A 17,771-nucleotide genomic window follows, 5' to 3' on the forward strand; every position below is an offset into this window, starting at 1 on the left:
AATATCACTGATGAACATAGATGCAAAAATTCTTAACAAAATTCTAGCAAACAGAATCCAACAACATATTAAAAAGATCATACATCATGACCAAGCGGGCTTTATTCCAGGGATGCAAGGATTCTTCAATATCCACAAATCAGTCAATGTAATACACCACATTAACAAATTGGAAGATAAAAGCCATATGATTATCTTAATAGATGCAGAGAAAGCCTTTGACAAACTTCAACATCCATTTATGATAAAAATCCTTCAGGAAGCAGGAATAGAAGGAACATGCCTCAACATAATAAAAGCTATATATGACAAACCCACAGCAAACATTATCCTCAATGGTGAAAAAGTGAAAGCATTTCCCTTAAAGTCAGGAACAAGACAAGGGTGCCCACTCTCACCACTCCTATTCAACATAGTTTTGGAAGTGTTGGCCACAGCAATCAGAGCAGAAAAAGAAATAGAAGGAATCCAGATAGGAAAAGAAGAAGTAAAACTCTAACTGTTTGCAGATGACATGATCCTCTACATAAAAAACCTTAAAGATTCCACTAGAAAATTAATAGAGCTAGTCAGTGAATATAGTAAACTTGCAGGATATAAAATTAATACACAGAAAAAAAATTAATACACAGAAATCCCTTGCATCCCTATACACTAACAATGAGAAAACAAAAGAGAAATTAAGGAAAAGATTCCATTCACCATTGCAACAAAAATAATAAAATACTTAGGAATATAGCTACCTAAAGAAACAAAAGACCTATATATAGAAAACTATAAAACACTGATGAAAAAAATCAAAGAGGGCACAAATAGATGGAGAAATATACCGTGTTCATGGATCAGAAGAATTAATATAGTGAAAATGATTATACTACCCAAAGCAATCTATAGATTCAATGCAGTCCCTATCAAGCTATCAATGGTATTTTTCACAGAAGTAGAACAAATAATTTCACAATTTTTATGGAGATACAAAAAACCTAGAATAGCCAAAGCAATCTTGAGAAAGAAGAATGGAACTGGAGGAAACATCCTGCCTGACTTCAGGCTATACTACAAAGTTACAGTCATCAAGACAGTATGGAACTGGCACAAAGACAGAAATATAGATCAATGGGACAAAATAGAAAGCCCAGAGATAAATCCACGCACCTATGGACACCTTATCTTTGACAAAGGCAAGTATATACAATGGAGACAAGACAGTCTCTTTCACAAGTGGTGCTGGGAAAACTGGTCCAGCACTTGTAAAAGAATGAAACTAAAACATTTTCTAACACCATACACAAAAATAAACTCAAAATGGATTAAAAATCTAAATGTAAGACCAGAAACTATAAAACTCCTAGAGGAAAGCATAGGCAAAACACTCTCTGACATTAATCACAGCAGGATCCTCTATTACCCACCCCCCAGAGTAATGGAAATAAAAGCAAAACTAAACAATTTGGACCTAATTAAACTTAAAAGCTTTTGCACAACGAAAGAAACTATACGCAAGGTGAAAAGACAGACTTCAGAATGGGAGAAAATAATAGCAAATGAAGCAACTGACAAATAATTAATCTGCCAAATATACAAGGAGCTCACACAGCTCAATTTCAGAAAAATAAATGACCCAATCAAACAATGGGCCAAAGAACTAAACAGACATTTCTCCAAAGAAGACATACATATGGCTAACAAACACATGAAAAGATGCTCAACATCACTCATTATCAGAGAAAAGCAAATAAAAACCGCAGTGAGGTACCATCTCATGCCGGTCAGAATGGCTGCTATCCAAAAGTCTACAAACAATAAATGCTGAAGAGGGTGTGGAGAAAAGAGAACCAACCCTCTTCCACTGTTGGTGGGAATGCAAACTAGTACAGCCACATGGAGAACAGTGTGGAGATTCCTTAAAAAACTGAAAATAGAACTACCATATGACCCATCAATCCCACTGCTGGGCATACACACTGAGGAAACCAGAATTGAAAGAGACACGTGTACCCCAATGTTCATCATAGCACTGTTTACAATAGGCAGGACATGGAAGCAACCTAGATGTCCATCAGCAGACGAATGGATAAGAAAGCTGTGGTACATATACACAATGGAATATTACTCAGCCATTAAAAAGAATACTATTGAATCAGTTCTAATGAAGTGGATGAAACGAGCCTATTATACAGAGTGAAGTAAGTCAGAAAGAAAAACACCAATACAGTATACTAACACATATATATGGAATTTAGAAAGATGGTAAAGATAACCCTATATGCAAGACAACAAAAAAGACACAGATGTATAGAACAGCCTTTTGGACTTTGTGGGAGGAGGCAAGGGTGGGATGATCTGAGAGAATAGCATTGAAACATGTGTATTATCATATGTGAAACTGATCGCCAGTCCAGGTTCAATGCATGAGACAGGGTGCTCAGGGCTGGTGCACTGGGATGACCCAGAGGGATGGGATGGGGAGGGAGGTGGGAGGGGGACTCAGGATGGGGAGCACATGTACACCCATGGCTGATTCATGTCAATGTATGGCAAAAACCACTATAATATTGTAAAGTAATTAGCCTCCAATTAAAATAAATAAATTTAAAAGAGAAACAGTTGTTTAACTTTAAATCTAGGGTAGTAAGAGGTAAGTATATACGTGGTCTCAGGTTTGTGATAGAATAAAAGAACAACAATGAAAATAACTTTAACCAGATGCTTCACCCTTTGGATTATTAATTATCAATGCTGGGTAATTCTTTGTTATGAGGGACTGTCTTGTGCAATGTAGGATGTTTAGCAGCATCCCTGGCTTTTATTCACCTTGTATTAGTACCACCCCTGCCTCCACTGTGACAATGAAAAATGTCTCCAAACATTGCCATGTCCAATGGGGGGCCGAGTATTGCCCAATTGAGAACCACTGTCTTAAAAGGTAAAGAAAGAGGACATTCCATGGGTAACAATGTGTGATAATGTGTTTATATATCTCTCAATAATGGTCATTTAGACTTCCCTGGTGGCTCAGACGGTGAAGCGTCTGCCTACAATGTGGGAGACACAGGTTCAATCCCTGGGTCGGGAAGATCCTCTGGAGAAGGAAATGGCAACCCACTCCAGTACTCTTGCTTGAAGAATCCCATGGACTGAGAAGCCTGGTGGTCTACAGTCCATGGGGTCGCAAAGAGTTGGACACGACTGAGAGCCTTCACTTTCACTTTCAATAATGGTCATTTAGTCAGCTGAGATTTGCCTGTTGTTTTTTGTTGCTATTGTTGTTACAAATAAACCTGCAGTGAACATACTTTCTTTGTATAATTGGGCAGATATCTCTGCATGCCAAATTTCTTAAAGGGAAGTTGCTTGGTTATAGAATTGTGGTGTTCTCAGAATGACTTCTAAGGAGATTGAATAGTTTTTACCTTTACAACTTTATTAAAATGCTTCTTTTTGAGTTGCCTCAATTTTTACACTTTAATATATGAAATCATGGGACTTGGGGGTAGTATACATTTTCTAATACACATTAAAATAAATGCATAAATATGAAAATAAAAAATCTTAATGCACAGCCAAAAATCATCTTTTACATTAAATACTGGGAAACAACACTCTAGTCTATCTCCTTCATTTTAGAGACATGGTAAAGCTCTCCAAGTTTGTACTGATCTGTAGTTGATACTCTTTGTGTTCTTACATTATTCAACCAGTTGCTTTTGTTCAAATCAAACGTCTCCATTTCTTCCACATGAGAATCATGATAAATTTGGTCAAATGCTTTGTTAAACCCAAAGCCCTTTGCATCTGTGATCTTGCCCTCATTTAGTGGAGTGCTGTAGAATATGGGAGGGGTTGTTTGCTGTGGAATTTCTTCAGCAGGTCGACTAAAAGACATTTGTACATCTCTTTTCTCATTTCATGAGAACAGCTAAATACTGTGAAGGAGTATTCTCTAAGTACCCTGTGGGTGTGTAAAAATACAAAGCAGTGGTTGTATTTTGCCAGCAAGAACTCAAGGAAGAGGATCGGGAGTGACCGGAGCGACATGGCACGCTGGTTTTCAGCATAGCCCAGCATTTCACTGTTCATCATCTCCTACACACAGAGCTTTAGTTGCCCACTCTTTGGCACAGTTACCCCTGAATGAAGAAAAGTCACTCCTGGGCATCCATTGTTATATCTTGCCATTTTTCTCAACATCATCAGTCACTTTTGAAGGTATGGGACAGGCAGGTCTGGGATTCAGCCTTGCCCACTGCAGCAGAATAGGAGTCCAGAGCACTGACCCAGGTGCAGATGAAGGAGGTTCAGCTGGCCAACAGATTTGTCTCTGTGATGGGCACAGCATTAACAGCCAGCCACCCCCCCGCCCCCCACGAGAACTAACCTCGTGGGAAATCTCAGTGATGCAGAGTTTGGGTGGCAGGAGGTGGGGTGAGAGAAGGCTCAGAAGTAGAGGCAAGCATTCACACCAGGGAGGTCTTAAAAGGCAGGCAGTAAAGCCCCGGGAGCTTGGCAAGAATGAGTCAGGACCCAGGCCCTAGAAACCAAGTGTGGTACCTACAGTTTATAAACCAGGAAGAGAAATCAAAGCAGAGACCTAGAAACAAGACTTAGGGCACAAGGGCTAGGAACTGGGAAGCAAATAAGAGATTGGTCATTAGAGTTAGAAACCACACTAGGGGTGATCTAACCAATGGTGTGAGTTGTTGCCAAACCTGATCCAGTGTTGCATTCAGGAATCTCCTGACTCAGGCTCACATTAACCCAAGGTATGGAGGTGGCATTGAACATGCAGGTGGACCTAATGATACTACAGAGCAGGTATTAGATCCCAAGGTTTTTTGGAAACAAAACTCATGTATCTCCCACTGTACTTATTCCAAGAGACTAAGATAGAGACTTGCTTTAGCTCTGGGAGATGTGATCTACGTGTTCACTAGACTAGAGGTTCCTTGAGCAGAAACTGTTTCTTGATCAGCACATACCTAGGGTGTCTATCAGGGCCTGTGTGCATGTTCTTAGTCGTGTCTGACTCTTTGTGACCCATAGACTGCAGCCCTCCAGGCTCCTCTGTTCATGGGATTCTCCAGGCAAGAAATACTGGAGTGGGTTGCCATTTCTTTCTCCAGGGGATCTTCCTGATCCAGGGATCAAACCCTCATCTCTTTCATCTCCTGAATTGGCAGATGGATTCTTTACAACTTGCACTATGTGGGAAGCCCATTAGGGCTTGGCCTAGGTTCAATAAAATATTCATTGAATACCTAAAGGAGGACAAAGAGGGATGAACAAATGGAGACACAGCCTCTGCTGGGTAGAGTATTCCCTCAGGCTTTCCCAGGTTTCAGCGAAATAGTCCTCACCCTAAATATTCTATACCACTATATATCATGGTTTTTGTTCCATGATACCAAGCAAATTGCTGATACAAGGTACACTTTCCTGGTCTTCACACTAGAAATGAAGCAAATTAAACCACTAGTCATTGTTATTTCCCAGTGTCATTTATTATATTGACATCTGATTAGTCCCTCCACTGTGTGTGGATTAAGTGAGCAGTCTGAATCTCTAAGAAGACGGGTGTATTGGATACACCGATAACAAAATTTCTGTCCCTGTGATGGAGGGTCACACTCCGAAATATGGGACATACTCAAGGTTTGAGAATCTTGGTAGCAGAAAAGAAAACTGGTGGATCATGAAAACATTTGTTTATATACTTATATTTATCCTTCATATTATTACTGTGTTTTTAAAAAATTGACTCTTAGGTGTCCAGAACTGCATTCATTATATTTCTTAGGTTTATGATACCTCTGATGACAGTGTCACCATTGGCTCATATATTGGCTCAAATATTATTGACTCATTCAAAAATTCAGACTTTTGTATTCTCTTGAGAAATTGAAGAATCCTCCAAAGTATTGGTTCTATTTCACTGCAAGGCAAAAATCAGTGGCTACTCAGAGTGCTGTCCCAATAAATACTGATCTTTGATGTCTCCCAACTGAGAGACTTCATATTAGCTGAAGAGTATCACTGGGCTTGCATTGTTATTCTTTTCTGTAGGCTTTTCATTTTATACTGGAGTATAGCGATTAACAATGCTGTGATAGTTTCGAGTACATAGTAAAGGGACTCAGTCATACATATCATGTACCCATGGTCCCCTGAATGCCCTTCCCATCTAGGCTGTCACATAACATTGAGCAGAGTTCCCTGTGCTATACAGTAGGAGCACTGCTATTCTTCTAATCAAGTGGAGCATGAGCTACTCTACTGTGTCCACTTCACCAATTTACATTACCTGCCTGTCAGCATTTGAGTTTGAGAACCCTGCTCTGGGGGCAAACTCTTGTGGCATCTCTAATAACTGCTATCTTTCACTGATCCCTTGTTGTTGTTGTTCAGTTGCTCCTTTGTGTCTGATTCTTTGTGACCCCATGGACTGCAGGACACCAACCTTCCCTGTCCTTCACTATGTCCTTCACTATAAGTTTGCTCAAACTCATGTCCATTGAGTTGGTGATGCCATCCAACCATCTCATCTTCTTTCACCCTCTTCTCCTCCTGTCCTCAACTTTCCCAGCATTAGGGTCTTTTCCAATGAGTAGGATCTTCGCATCAGGTGGCAAAAGTATTGGAGCTTCAGCTTCAGCATCAGTCCTTCCAATAAATATTCAGGGTTGATTTCCTTTAAGATTGATTGGTTTGATCTCCTTGCAGTCCAAGGGACTCTCAAGAGTCTTCTCCAGCACCACAGTTCAAAGCCCTGAACTAAGTTTTTCACATGCTATGTCTTTAATCAGTGTAAAATGCTATGAGGTAAGTTCAAGTGTTATCTCCATTTTACAAGTATAGAAACTAAAGCTCAAAGAGCTAAGTAACTGGCCCCAGATGCTAAAACTTCTAATTCTTGACACTGGGATTCAAACTTTGCCCTTCCTGAGTCCATGGTTGGGAATTTTTAGCTTTACATTACACAATTTTCCTAACCACTAATATAACAACAGAATCACTGCTGCCCTTCAGTGTTTCTTCCTTATACTCATTCCATGTGGGGCTGAGTTCCAGGTAGAGGGGCTGAGCACTGCCCTGCCCTCACTAGGGCCGCTCATGGACACCTCCTCTGTGCCGGTGTCAGAGGGAGTTGTTGCTTTGTTGGATCTCAGAGCTATGGCTCTGCTGGGTGGGAGGACAGGAGATGCTGGGGTCACTGTGACTCTGGGGCGGCCATGCATTAATCACTGTCCCTGATTTTGTGTGTGTGTGGCTGGGTTGTCCCAGTGCTGTCCCATGATTGTACCTGGGGAATCTCATATAAAGGGGCTCCAGCCCTAGGCCTGCAGCTGCCAGACCACAGAGATGGGGAAGCTGTTACTGTGGGTTGGTGAGTGTGGTGGGTCCCAGTCCCCAAATGTCTCTTAGTTCAGAAGGTGCTGGGCTTCGTCAGCTTGTTGTCTCTGTGTTACCCAGGGAGCATCCTGGGCCTCAGGGGCCTGGATTAGGTAGAGGTGGACAGGACAGAGTGAAAGGAGAAGTGATTAGAGCAGTGGTTCTCACCAGCTGCACATTAAGTGTTTTTATGCCTGGCCTCCACTTCAGACCCATTGATCAGAATGTCTGTGGGAGGAGCCAGGATATCACTGTGTTTAAATTATCTTCCAAGGTTGAGAAGCACTGGCCTGGAACCTTTGCTGGGACTTCTCAGTGTCATGGTTGTCCCAAAGCCTGTGTATCTACATGTAGAGTATATTGGAGTGGAAAGGAGCTTAGATAGATCTGGCTTCATCCGCTCAATGTAGAGAAGAGGAAGGAGGGAAGGGTGTGCATGTCTGCATGTGTGGGACCTGGAGGGTGAGCTGGGATGTGTGTGTGTGAATCTGCATGTGTTTCTTCCTTTGTCTCCTGCAGGGCTGCTCCTCGTGCTGAAACACCACGATGGTGAGGAAACTGTGGTCCTCTCCAGAGCCGGGGAGAGTGTCCACTGAGAGCTGCTTCAACTCCAGTGTCCCCCGTGCCCTCCCTGGCTCTGCGTCGGGGATCATTGACCCAGTGCGGCTCAGCAGCAAATTCTCGGTCACTGCTGGGTCTTCTCTGTGCCGGGATCCAGACTCTCGGATCCATTCTGACCAGGCTTTCACGAGGCGTTCTTTCCTCGGGGGGACCCCGACAGTGGGGGGGACCTCCCCTCAGTGTAGCTTTGGGGGGGATGTATTTGGTGGGGGTTACAGTGGGCTGGCATCTAGAGAAGTGTCCATGCTGCTGTGGATGCTGAGCTCCGTCTCCACTTGGTTTCTACCAATAATGCCTGCTGTCCCCTGCCAGGTGCTGCCCACAAGCAACTGGGCATTCAGTCGGCCCGGCCCTGCCTCGATCCTGCCCCAGGTTCTGGACCCCTTTCTCTGCAGCCACCTGGTATTTGCCTTTGCCTCGATGAAAAACAATCAGATTGTTCCTAAGGATCACCAGGATGAGAAAATCCTCTACTCAGGGTTCAACAAGCTCAAGGAGAGGTGTGTTCACTGTGTCTGTGGGGTTGTATTTTACAGGCAAAGAGGAGTAAAGCCTTTTCTTCTGTTAGGCATCACCTTTCCTCTGATCCTTGTGTCCCTCCTCCTGTCAAGGGCTCTCTGTAGTGTCCCTGCTCTGGGAGCTCCCCGTGGATCAGCACTCTGAGCTCATCCTTGCCTCCTTACCCTTGTGACTGCTGTGCCCCTGCCTAGAACATGCTCCTCTCTCTTCTCTGCCTTGCACCCCCAACTGACCCTTCAAGCCCAGTACTCAGAATTCTATTTTCAAATGCTTTGGAGAGAGTTGCATGTCACACAATCTTCACAAATGCTAGTGTTTCATTACCATTTGTCACCTGCAAGTGAGCCCCAAGGGAAGGGCTGGTGTCTATGATCTTTGTACACCGGTGGCTGGGTCAGTGCTCAGTAGAGAGCTGGTGTTCAGTGTTCTCTCCCCAGGCCTCCTGGGCTATCCTCTCCAGGGAATGGTCTGTCGCTGCACGCTTGGGTGTAGAAGGACAGAGAAAATCCATGTCACTAGTGCACAGTCTCTGGAGAGGAAAGCAGGGAGATTGTCCATCTGTTCATTGCTGTTTCAAGCACCTAAAGCAGTCAGAGGCATGTATTAATTGCTCAATAAATGTTTGTTGACCAAAAAAGTGAGTGAAGAGAAAAATTTAGACTGCCTTGTCTTTTTCTTTTTCTGGGAATGTCATGGGGGTGGGGAGTTTGAGGGGGGCTTAGACAGCCTGGGATCCTGGGTGTGATGATCTATATGTGGACTGGTTGTTGTCTCTCTTATCCTTCCCTGTCTTGGGCTCCACTCCTTTCTCCCTTAGGTTACTCCACCCGCTTCCCCCTTCCCCTCCCCCTCCTCCCATTCCCACTACTTCCCACTATTCCCCAAATGACTGAATGAGAACCCAGCTCACTGACTCTGTCCCTCATCACAGGAACAGGAAGCTGAAAACACTGCTGTCCATCGGGGGGTGGAACTTCGGCACCTCGAGGTGAGTCTGTGCCGTCAGGTCTTCTCTCTGGGGTGGGGTTGAGGTGATGGATGGGTCAGGGGAGCAGGCCAGCTTTACACTCATTATCTCATGATTGCTAGGGGAAAGGATTGCAAAGTGGCTGTTTGCATTCCAAATTTGTAAGAAAAAAGCACGAATGAGAGCTTTGGTAACTTACTGTATTTCACCTAGGTGTTCCTGAGAGATGATCAGCTAGGGATGATGATCAAGTAATGGATCCAAGCCTGGCAAAGTCTGAATCTGGTTAATCATTGCATGTAGGACTAGCCCCAAATTACTTAAAGTTCAGCTTTACTTTAAGAAAAGTACAAGAAGAAGAAGTGTAAAGTGGCTAAAGTTTTTCCAGTGGCTAAAGGTTTTCCAATAGTGTCTCCACTATGGAAGAGAAACTACTAGAAAAAATGGAGAACAGTCAAACAGCTAATAAACAGAATATCAAAGACTCTAGAACCCCTGGTCAGAGCCTGACCCTTTAGTGCCGTGTTATGGGGCCCATTAGCTCAGAGACCTTTCTGGAAATGCTGGCCCTTTTCTCACGTTCCCTCCCCTTATCTGTTCAGACAAAGAGTCAGTCCCGGGCCAGGAGTGACCATTTCAAAGGCAGAGCTGTTCTGAGCCACTGTCTCTACCCCAGACTGAGTGTTGCTTACCTCTGGCAGGGACAGGTGTGGTTTGCAAAGCCTTCCTGGAGCCTGAAGTCCAGGGCTGGGAAGGGACTTAAGAAGGTTTGAGAGTTTCAAAGCTCTGACTTCCTTTCCTCAGTCACATGAACCAAAGGTCCTTGCAGGGGAGTGGTTGGTGGGAGCACAGTCATGCAGTTCACCTGCAGGTTCACCACGATGCTGTCCACATTTTCCAACCGGGAAATTTTGTCAATTCAGTGATCACCCTCCTGAGGACACATGGCTTCGATGGTCTGAACCTCTTCTTCTTGTACCCTGGACTCAGAGGCAGCCCCTCACGTGACCGCTGGACCTTTGTCTTCTTACTTGAGGTAAGGTTGGCTTGGCAGATCCTGAATCCAGAAGTAATTCTCTTTTGATCATGTCTGGGCCCCGGGCACAGGAGGAGTCCAAGACCAGGGTTGGACAGAAGAGTAGTGTGGACAGAGGGCTGCTGAGCAGGGGCCCTGTGGAGGCCTCTCCCTCTGTCACCACTGGCCTGGCCCCAGCCCTCCAGCCTGGGTGCCACTTTCTCCATGCATCTCCTGGCCTCTCTCAGGCAGGCTGTCTGAACTCTGCTCCTGGGCCTGCAGCCAGCCCTCTGCTCAATGCCTTAGCACACTGGTTCATGTCCCCTTTCTCGGGAACCTGTGGGCAGGGCCTGTGTCTGACTCTCTGGCTCCAAGGGCTCTGTTATTACGGAAGATTGTTTCCCGGATGACTCCTGTTTTCCCTGACTCGACTCTGCTTTGTCCATTTCTCTCATCTGCCTCTCTCTTCCCAGGAGCTCCTGCAGGCCTTCAAGAACGAGGCCCGGCTCACCATGCGCCCAAGGCTGCTGCTGTCTGCTGCTGTCTCTGGGGACCCCCATGTCATCCAGAAAGCGTATGATGCACGCCTTCTGGGCAGGTGAGTGGGTGCTCCTTTGGTGTTGGTGGGGGGCGGTGAATTAGAGGGAAGAAGGCATCTTGGGCGCAGAACCCAGAGGTGCCCAGCACTGTCCTGGAGCTTTGACTTCCTGCCCTGCTGTGAGAACACCTGTGGGAGGTGGGCTAAGCATGAATGTAGGTGGAGACAAGGATTATTCCTTATAGCCCAGGCTTTCCTGAGGAAATCAGAGGGAAGTGGTGGAACACCAGGCCACACCACAGCATCCTCTTGGGTAGAGATCTGCATTACCCATAGCTGGGCCTCAAGAAGTGAATCCAGGGGCCTGGCCTCTGTTCTGCTGGAGTCCCCTGTGGATGTGCACTGGGTGCCAGAGGGCTGGTATGAGAGACATTTGTGAATTACCAACTACTGCCTCTGAAACAAAAACAGGAATGCCCAGTCAGGGCCCATTTTCAGAGCAGAGGTCTTCATGCCAAAGTCACAAAACCGTGTGAAGGGAGCTCAAATCTCTCTGGACATGCCAGTTCTGGACTAATTGTATCAAAGTTCAAGAATCAAGTGTTTCCTGGTGTTAAAAAGTGAGGCAGATGCAACATACAAGAGATGATGCTCTTGCTGTGTGTGATGACGCTTCGGGAGAGTGGGTCCAGTGTGTCAGGAGAGGTGAGAGACCCAGTGGGCGGAGTTGGCTCGTGTTGGTCTCATAGCCAGGCAGGATAGAGGACTCCACCTTCACCCAGCTGGGTCACCTTAGACAAATTAGGTAACTGTGTGAGTTTCAGTTTTTTCATTTTAAAATGGAGACTATTATGGTAATTAGGACATTAACCAGATTAAAATTAAATTAGATAATCCATGCTAACCTCTACACTGTGACTTGGTAAGGCTCAATTACACTTCGCCATCTGGAAAGCTTTCTGGAAGAGAGGGGTTTCACTGACTCACAGTTGAAAGATGGATGCACTTTTATGCTGTCTGATTACACATGTCATTTATGCAGACCTCTGCTGCACTTGTATCAGCCCGAATGCCTTGTTTCCTGGTCTGGTCCCGTCCACTCCCTTGGATACTCTCCGGAGAGCATAGGTCCTGACACACCGCTGTCCCTCACCAGCTGTGTGTTCCAGGGCAGCCTCTCACTTGCGGGGCACAGTTCAGGCAGTCCCCGTGGGCAGAGACGGCAGGGGTGTTGGGTGGCCGATGTTTAGCTACTTGGTGCTGTGAAAGTGTAGCTGGCGTGATCTTCATACCTCCTCTTCCTGCCCCTTACAGGCTCTTGGATTTCATCAGCGTCTTGTCTTATGACTTACATGGAAGCTGGGAAAAGGTCACAGGACACAATAGCCCTCTGTTCTCTCTGCCTGGAGACCCCAAAACTTTGGTAAGAAAAGGAAAGCTGTCAGGCAGCCTAGACATGCAGTGAGCCAGGCCAGTGGCTCTTGGTAACAAGGAGGGGTTGTGTTCTTCCTCCCTGCAGGCATATGCCATGAATTACTGGCGACAGCTTGCGCCCCCCCTGAGAAGCTCCTCATGGGGCTCCCCACCTATGGACATACTTTTCACCTCCTCAGAGCCTCTCAGAATGAGCTGAGGGCAGAAGCTGTGGGACCAGCATCTCCAGGGAAGTACATCAAGCAAGTTGGCTTCTTGGCTTATTATGAGGTGACGGGAATGGGGACCTGTCTGTGAGTTAGGGCTCCCCAACCTGAGCCCAGGGCCAAAGCAGGGACAAGGGACCAAGGCAAGACTGAGGGCTAGAGATAGGACAAGGAGATGGTTTGCTGCGGTAAGGGACATCCACTCTCTGGGATACCCTCTTTTCTTTTGGGAAAGTTATTTGAACCTTTTGTAAGAGGTGAGGGACTGGGTGGAGTCTGAATCGAGGGAGACAGATATTTCACTCCTTAGAAGATTTTTAAATAATATTTAAGTCAATCCTGAATTACTATATGGCCTAAATAAACCTAATTAATATTTGCAAGATATATATATATATATATATTCAAAAGTTCAAATATTTTCAAAAATAAGAGAATAGTATAGCATCCTCTCAATCCCTGAAAGAGCCATAGACCCAAGGCAGATATTTCACCCCTTAGAAGATTCTTCAATGACAGTTAAGTCAATCCTCATTTACTATGTGTCCTAAATAAACATAATTAATATTTACCATATGTATATAATCAGACACACGCAAAAGTAAAAGAATAGTATAACATCCCCTCACTCCCTGATGCCCAAATGCCCTTCACCCAGCTTCAGTCATTAACCACTCATGACCAGTACTGTTTTTTCTCTGCTCCTGGCTCCTTCCTTCTCACTAGTCCATTATTTTGAGACAGTTCTAAGACATCCCCCATCACAGATTCTTTCTCCTCTACCTTGATTCCATGCCCGAATCCCCATCTCAACAAAACTTGCTGTTGAGTGGGGGGAAGAGACATGGATCCAAGGGAATGTGGAACACAAGAAAAGACAGCAAAAGGCTGCAAGGGCATGACTGTAGGGTGTGCAGTTGGTGGGTTTTGAGCAGAACTATGAAGCACAGTAGAATCCTGATGGGTGGGAAGGACCTCCTAGGCAAAGAACAGCAGGCACCAGAGGGAGAGTTGCATCTTTGCCTGAGGTGGTAATGGAGATGCTGGTGTCTCTCCAATCTCTGCACTGTGCTGGCTCCTGGAGATGTTTCCCGGCTAATCCACTGAAGCATGATTATGAGTGATGACATAGTCAAGGGAGTGTAATGTTAAGAGATTTTGATAACACCTTTAATAAACAAAAAAATAATAACTTCCATATTAGCTTCTGCAGCCCAAATGGAACCTTTCTATATCTTTGCAGCATACCATCTCCAGCACAGTGTTGGGTACCCAATCTACAGTCAGTGGTTTTTTGATGTAATACCCTAGTTCTCCTTGCCTTCCAGGTCTTTACATTTATTATAGATTCAAAAGTTAGCTTGATAAATACCTGGATGGATCAGTTTACATTGGTTTAATGAGCAAAGGAGATACTTGTTTATGAAAAGTCTTTGAGAAAGGTACAGGTTTGGTCTAGACTCAGGTTTATTATGTAGTAGTTTGGTATTGACATTATTTACCAAACCCTAGTTTGATTTCTTAAAGGCTGCCACTCACTCCTTTGTTCTCTACCTGTTTATCCATCATGGATATTAGAAAAAGGAATAAGCAATAGTAAGAATTTATCCAAAATAGAGAGGAAGTCTTTACCTCTGGGTGTGAGCAGTTTGTCTGTTGGTGCTTCTCTTCATGGTATGCCACACAACTGACCACTGTTCTGATGCTTCTGCAGATTTGTTCCTTCACTGAGGGAATGAATAAACGCTGGATTGATGATCAGTATGTACCTTATGCCTTCAAGGGGAAAGAGTGGGTTGGTTATGATGATGCCATCAGCTTTAGTTACAAGGTGAGACCTTGGTCCTTTATTGATCCAACATAGCTTCCCTCTGGATTCTATGAGGCCCTTGTGTGTACAGTGTGTGTGTGTATGTGTGTCTGTGGGTGCACTCATGTGCGCGTGCGTGTATGTGCCTATAAAACTGACAGGTTAACTTGTTAGCCTAAAAGTAGAAAAAAAATGTCAGATTGTTCACAGTTTCCAACTTAGCAATAATTGGTTCCTCCTTATTTTACACTTGGGGAAATTAAACCCCAGAAAGAAGCAATTGATTTGGTCAAGTCATGTAGTTATTTGCATATGACAGACTATCTTTTCCATCAACCTTACAAGAGAACTCTGGCAAAGTAATAACAAAATCTGGATTTAATGCTAAACAACTTCCATTTAGTTATATCTGAGGTTTTAATAATCATGGATAAAATGCTTCATTTTCTTTGATGTGTAAAAGGTATGATATTATCTGCTCTATTCCTCTTTTATGGCATCACTATGGCATAAGATATGTTGAAATGATTTTTTAAAAGTAAAGCAATATCTCCAATTTAATATGATGATAAGGGTGATTAGCAGGCTGGGGATCCAGACAATATTTAATGTTTATGAACATGTACTATGTGCAAAATATTGCTCCAAATATCTTGCATGTATGAATTTTAAAAATCTTTCTAAAATTATGGTAAAATATACATCACATAAAATTCACTATTTTATTCATTTTTTAGTCACCATTCAGTAGCATTAAGTACATTCACATTGCTGTGCAACTGTCATATCTACCTCCAGAACTTTCTCCTCTTTCCAAACTGAAAAGACTCCCCACTCCTTCCTCACTCAGCTCCTGGTAATCACCTCTCTACCTTCCATCTGTATGAATTTGACTACTCTAAGCACCTCGATGGGTGGAATCATAGTGTTTGTTCTTTTGTAACTGGCATATTTCACTTAGCATTGTATTTTCCACTTCCACCTATGTTGTAATATGTGCATATAGGAATTCTTTGGATCCTAAAAATGTTGGAAATGTTATCCATTTTTTTTACATAGACGGCAATTAAAACACACAAGGCTTATGTAGCTTTTTTTTTTTCAAGATCCCATAGCTAATAAGCAATAGAGGCTAGAGTCAAATACAGGCTACATGACTAAGCATTCTACCATATTGCCTTCTGAGAGGCCATCTGATTTTGCCATTGTACTCAGTCTGGAGGATGGCTAGTACAGCACGTTGACTGACCACTGCTTTTTCAGGCATTTTTCATAAAGAGAGAGCATTTTGGGGGGGCCATGGTGTGAACATTGGACCTGGATGACGTCAGGGGCAATTTCTGCGGCACTGGCCCTTTCCCCCTTGTCCACACGTTGAATAATCTCCTGGTGAAGGATGGTGAGTAGCTATGACCTGGAAGCTGGGGTTGGCAATTGCACAAGCAGCCACTGGGTGGGTCCCTTCTGTAAGATCCAAAGGCTTTGTTGTGGCAGAATGACAATGAAGGAAGAGAATAAGCTTTGATGCCAGGCCAGTCTGCTTTCTAACCTTGGTTTGGATGCACGCTCCATTTGATCTCTCTGAGCTTTGTTTTCCCATCTACAAAATGGGAATAATCCTTATACTCATGACAGTATTATATACACTGACAGTTAGGAGATGGAACCTGGCATGCTAAATCTGCAGCATCCTTGGAGATGGCCTATAACCCTCATTTTGTGAGGAGACCAGGACCCAGAAGGATAATACAGCTAGTAAGGGGTGGAAATGAAACGCCAACTTAATTCTTTATAACATGCTTTCTAGGGCAAACTCCTTGCACTCAGCCTTGTTCCTCATGCTTCCAAGTGGGGGACACAAAAGAATTCTTACTGAGGATTCCACAAGTTAGGAAATGGGCCTCAGGGTCAATGTCTTGTGCAAAGTGTGACGGCCAAAGTGGTGGGCTGAGCATAGAGAACTGATAGACTTCTGCTTGGGGTCACTTAACTGGAAATGTAGCAAACCCACTGAGTGTCCATGGGTGCCTGGGATCTTGTTGATATGTTTAGGTGGGGAAGCTGGGCTTCTGTGTGTGGAGACTTTATCTTTGTTGACAAGTGGGTGCATTCAGAAATCCTCTGCTTCTGGTTTGGGAGCTGGTACTTCAGCCCTGGAACAGCTCTAATTCTACCAGTGACAGGATGGGAAGGAAGATGTAGGAGTCTCACCCTTTTCTGTTGATTTCTTCTAGAATTCAGCTCAACTCCTTCACTGAAATTTTGGTCCTCAACTACTGTGAATTCTTCAAGAATTGGCCCTGAAATGCCAACGATGGCCAGGGATTTGATCACTGGTTTTGGCATTTTGCCCCTAGGAGGAGAGGCTGTGGTCACTGAGACCAAAAGAAAGTCTGCAACAATGGCCACAAGCCCCAGAGGTGAGATTGCGACCCCTACAAGGACCCCCCTGTCCTTTGGAAGGCTCACTGCTGCTCCAGAAGGGAAGACTGAGAGCCCTGGAGAGAAGCCCCTGACCACTGTGGGCCATCTGGCGGTGAGCCCTGGAGGGATAGCTGTGGGTCCCGTGCACCTTCAGACTGGACAGAAGGTCACGCCCCCAGGAAGGAAGGCTGGAGGCCCTGAGAAGGTGACCACCCCCTCTGGAAAGATGACAGTCACCCCTGATGGGCAGGCTGAGACTCTGGAAAGGTCACTTTGACCTCTGAGGTGGACCCTGAGCCCTGGTGGGTTACTTTGGTCTTCAGACAAGCTGAAAAGTGGATGCTGCCCTCTGGCCCCAGGATACACTCCTCTTGCTTTTGACAACCCCTTTGTTTCCAGATGGACTCATTCTTTGGACGACTTGATAACCCTTCTAATGAGTCCTCTCTCTAAAGAAACTTGGAAAACTCTGCTGTGAATAAAGGATCCCAAAGTCTGTTGTGCGCAAAATCTGGGGGAAACCCTTATCTCTTCATCTAGGTCCCCTGATAGAAGCTGCCTGCGCCCAGCCATTCACACTTCATTCTTGGGACAATCAGGCCCCAGGTCATAGTGAGTTAATCTCTTTTCTCTTGAATAAACTAAAAGCATAAGAAGCCGTCTGAGTTCTCTGAAGCTCTTTTCTTGAAATGACCAGTGGTAGTCAATTGTTATCTTCTCCCTTTCAAAATCACTTCCCCTTGCTATTTTTGGAAAGAGGGAATTTGTGTCTGTGTTATGCTGATATTTTTCAGTGTTGATTATGTGCTTCTCTCTCTGCAATGAACACTGCTGACTTCACTAGTGGT

The 17,771-nt window shown here is 44.5% G+C and overlaps 1 pseudogene; it reads left to right on the top strand.

Moving 5' to 3' along the window:
- Positions 1 to 7,359: 7,359 nt before the first annotated feature.
- On the top strand, positions 7,360 to 17,200 carry LOC136162886 (oviduct-specific glycoprotein-like; annotated as a pseudogene).
- Positions 17,201 to 17,771: the final 571 nt, after the last annotated feature.

This window comes from Muntiacus reevesi, chromosome 1 (genome assembly GCF_963930625.1).
Source record: "Muntiacus reevesi chromosome 1, mMunRee1.1, whole genome shotgun sequence".
NCBI lineage: Eukaryota > Metazoa > Chordata > Mammalia > Artiodactyla > Cervidae > Muntiacus > Muntiacus reevesi.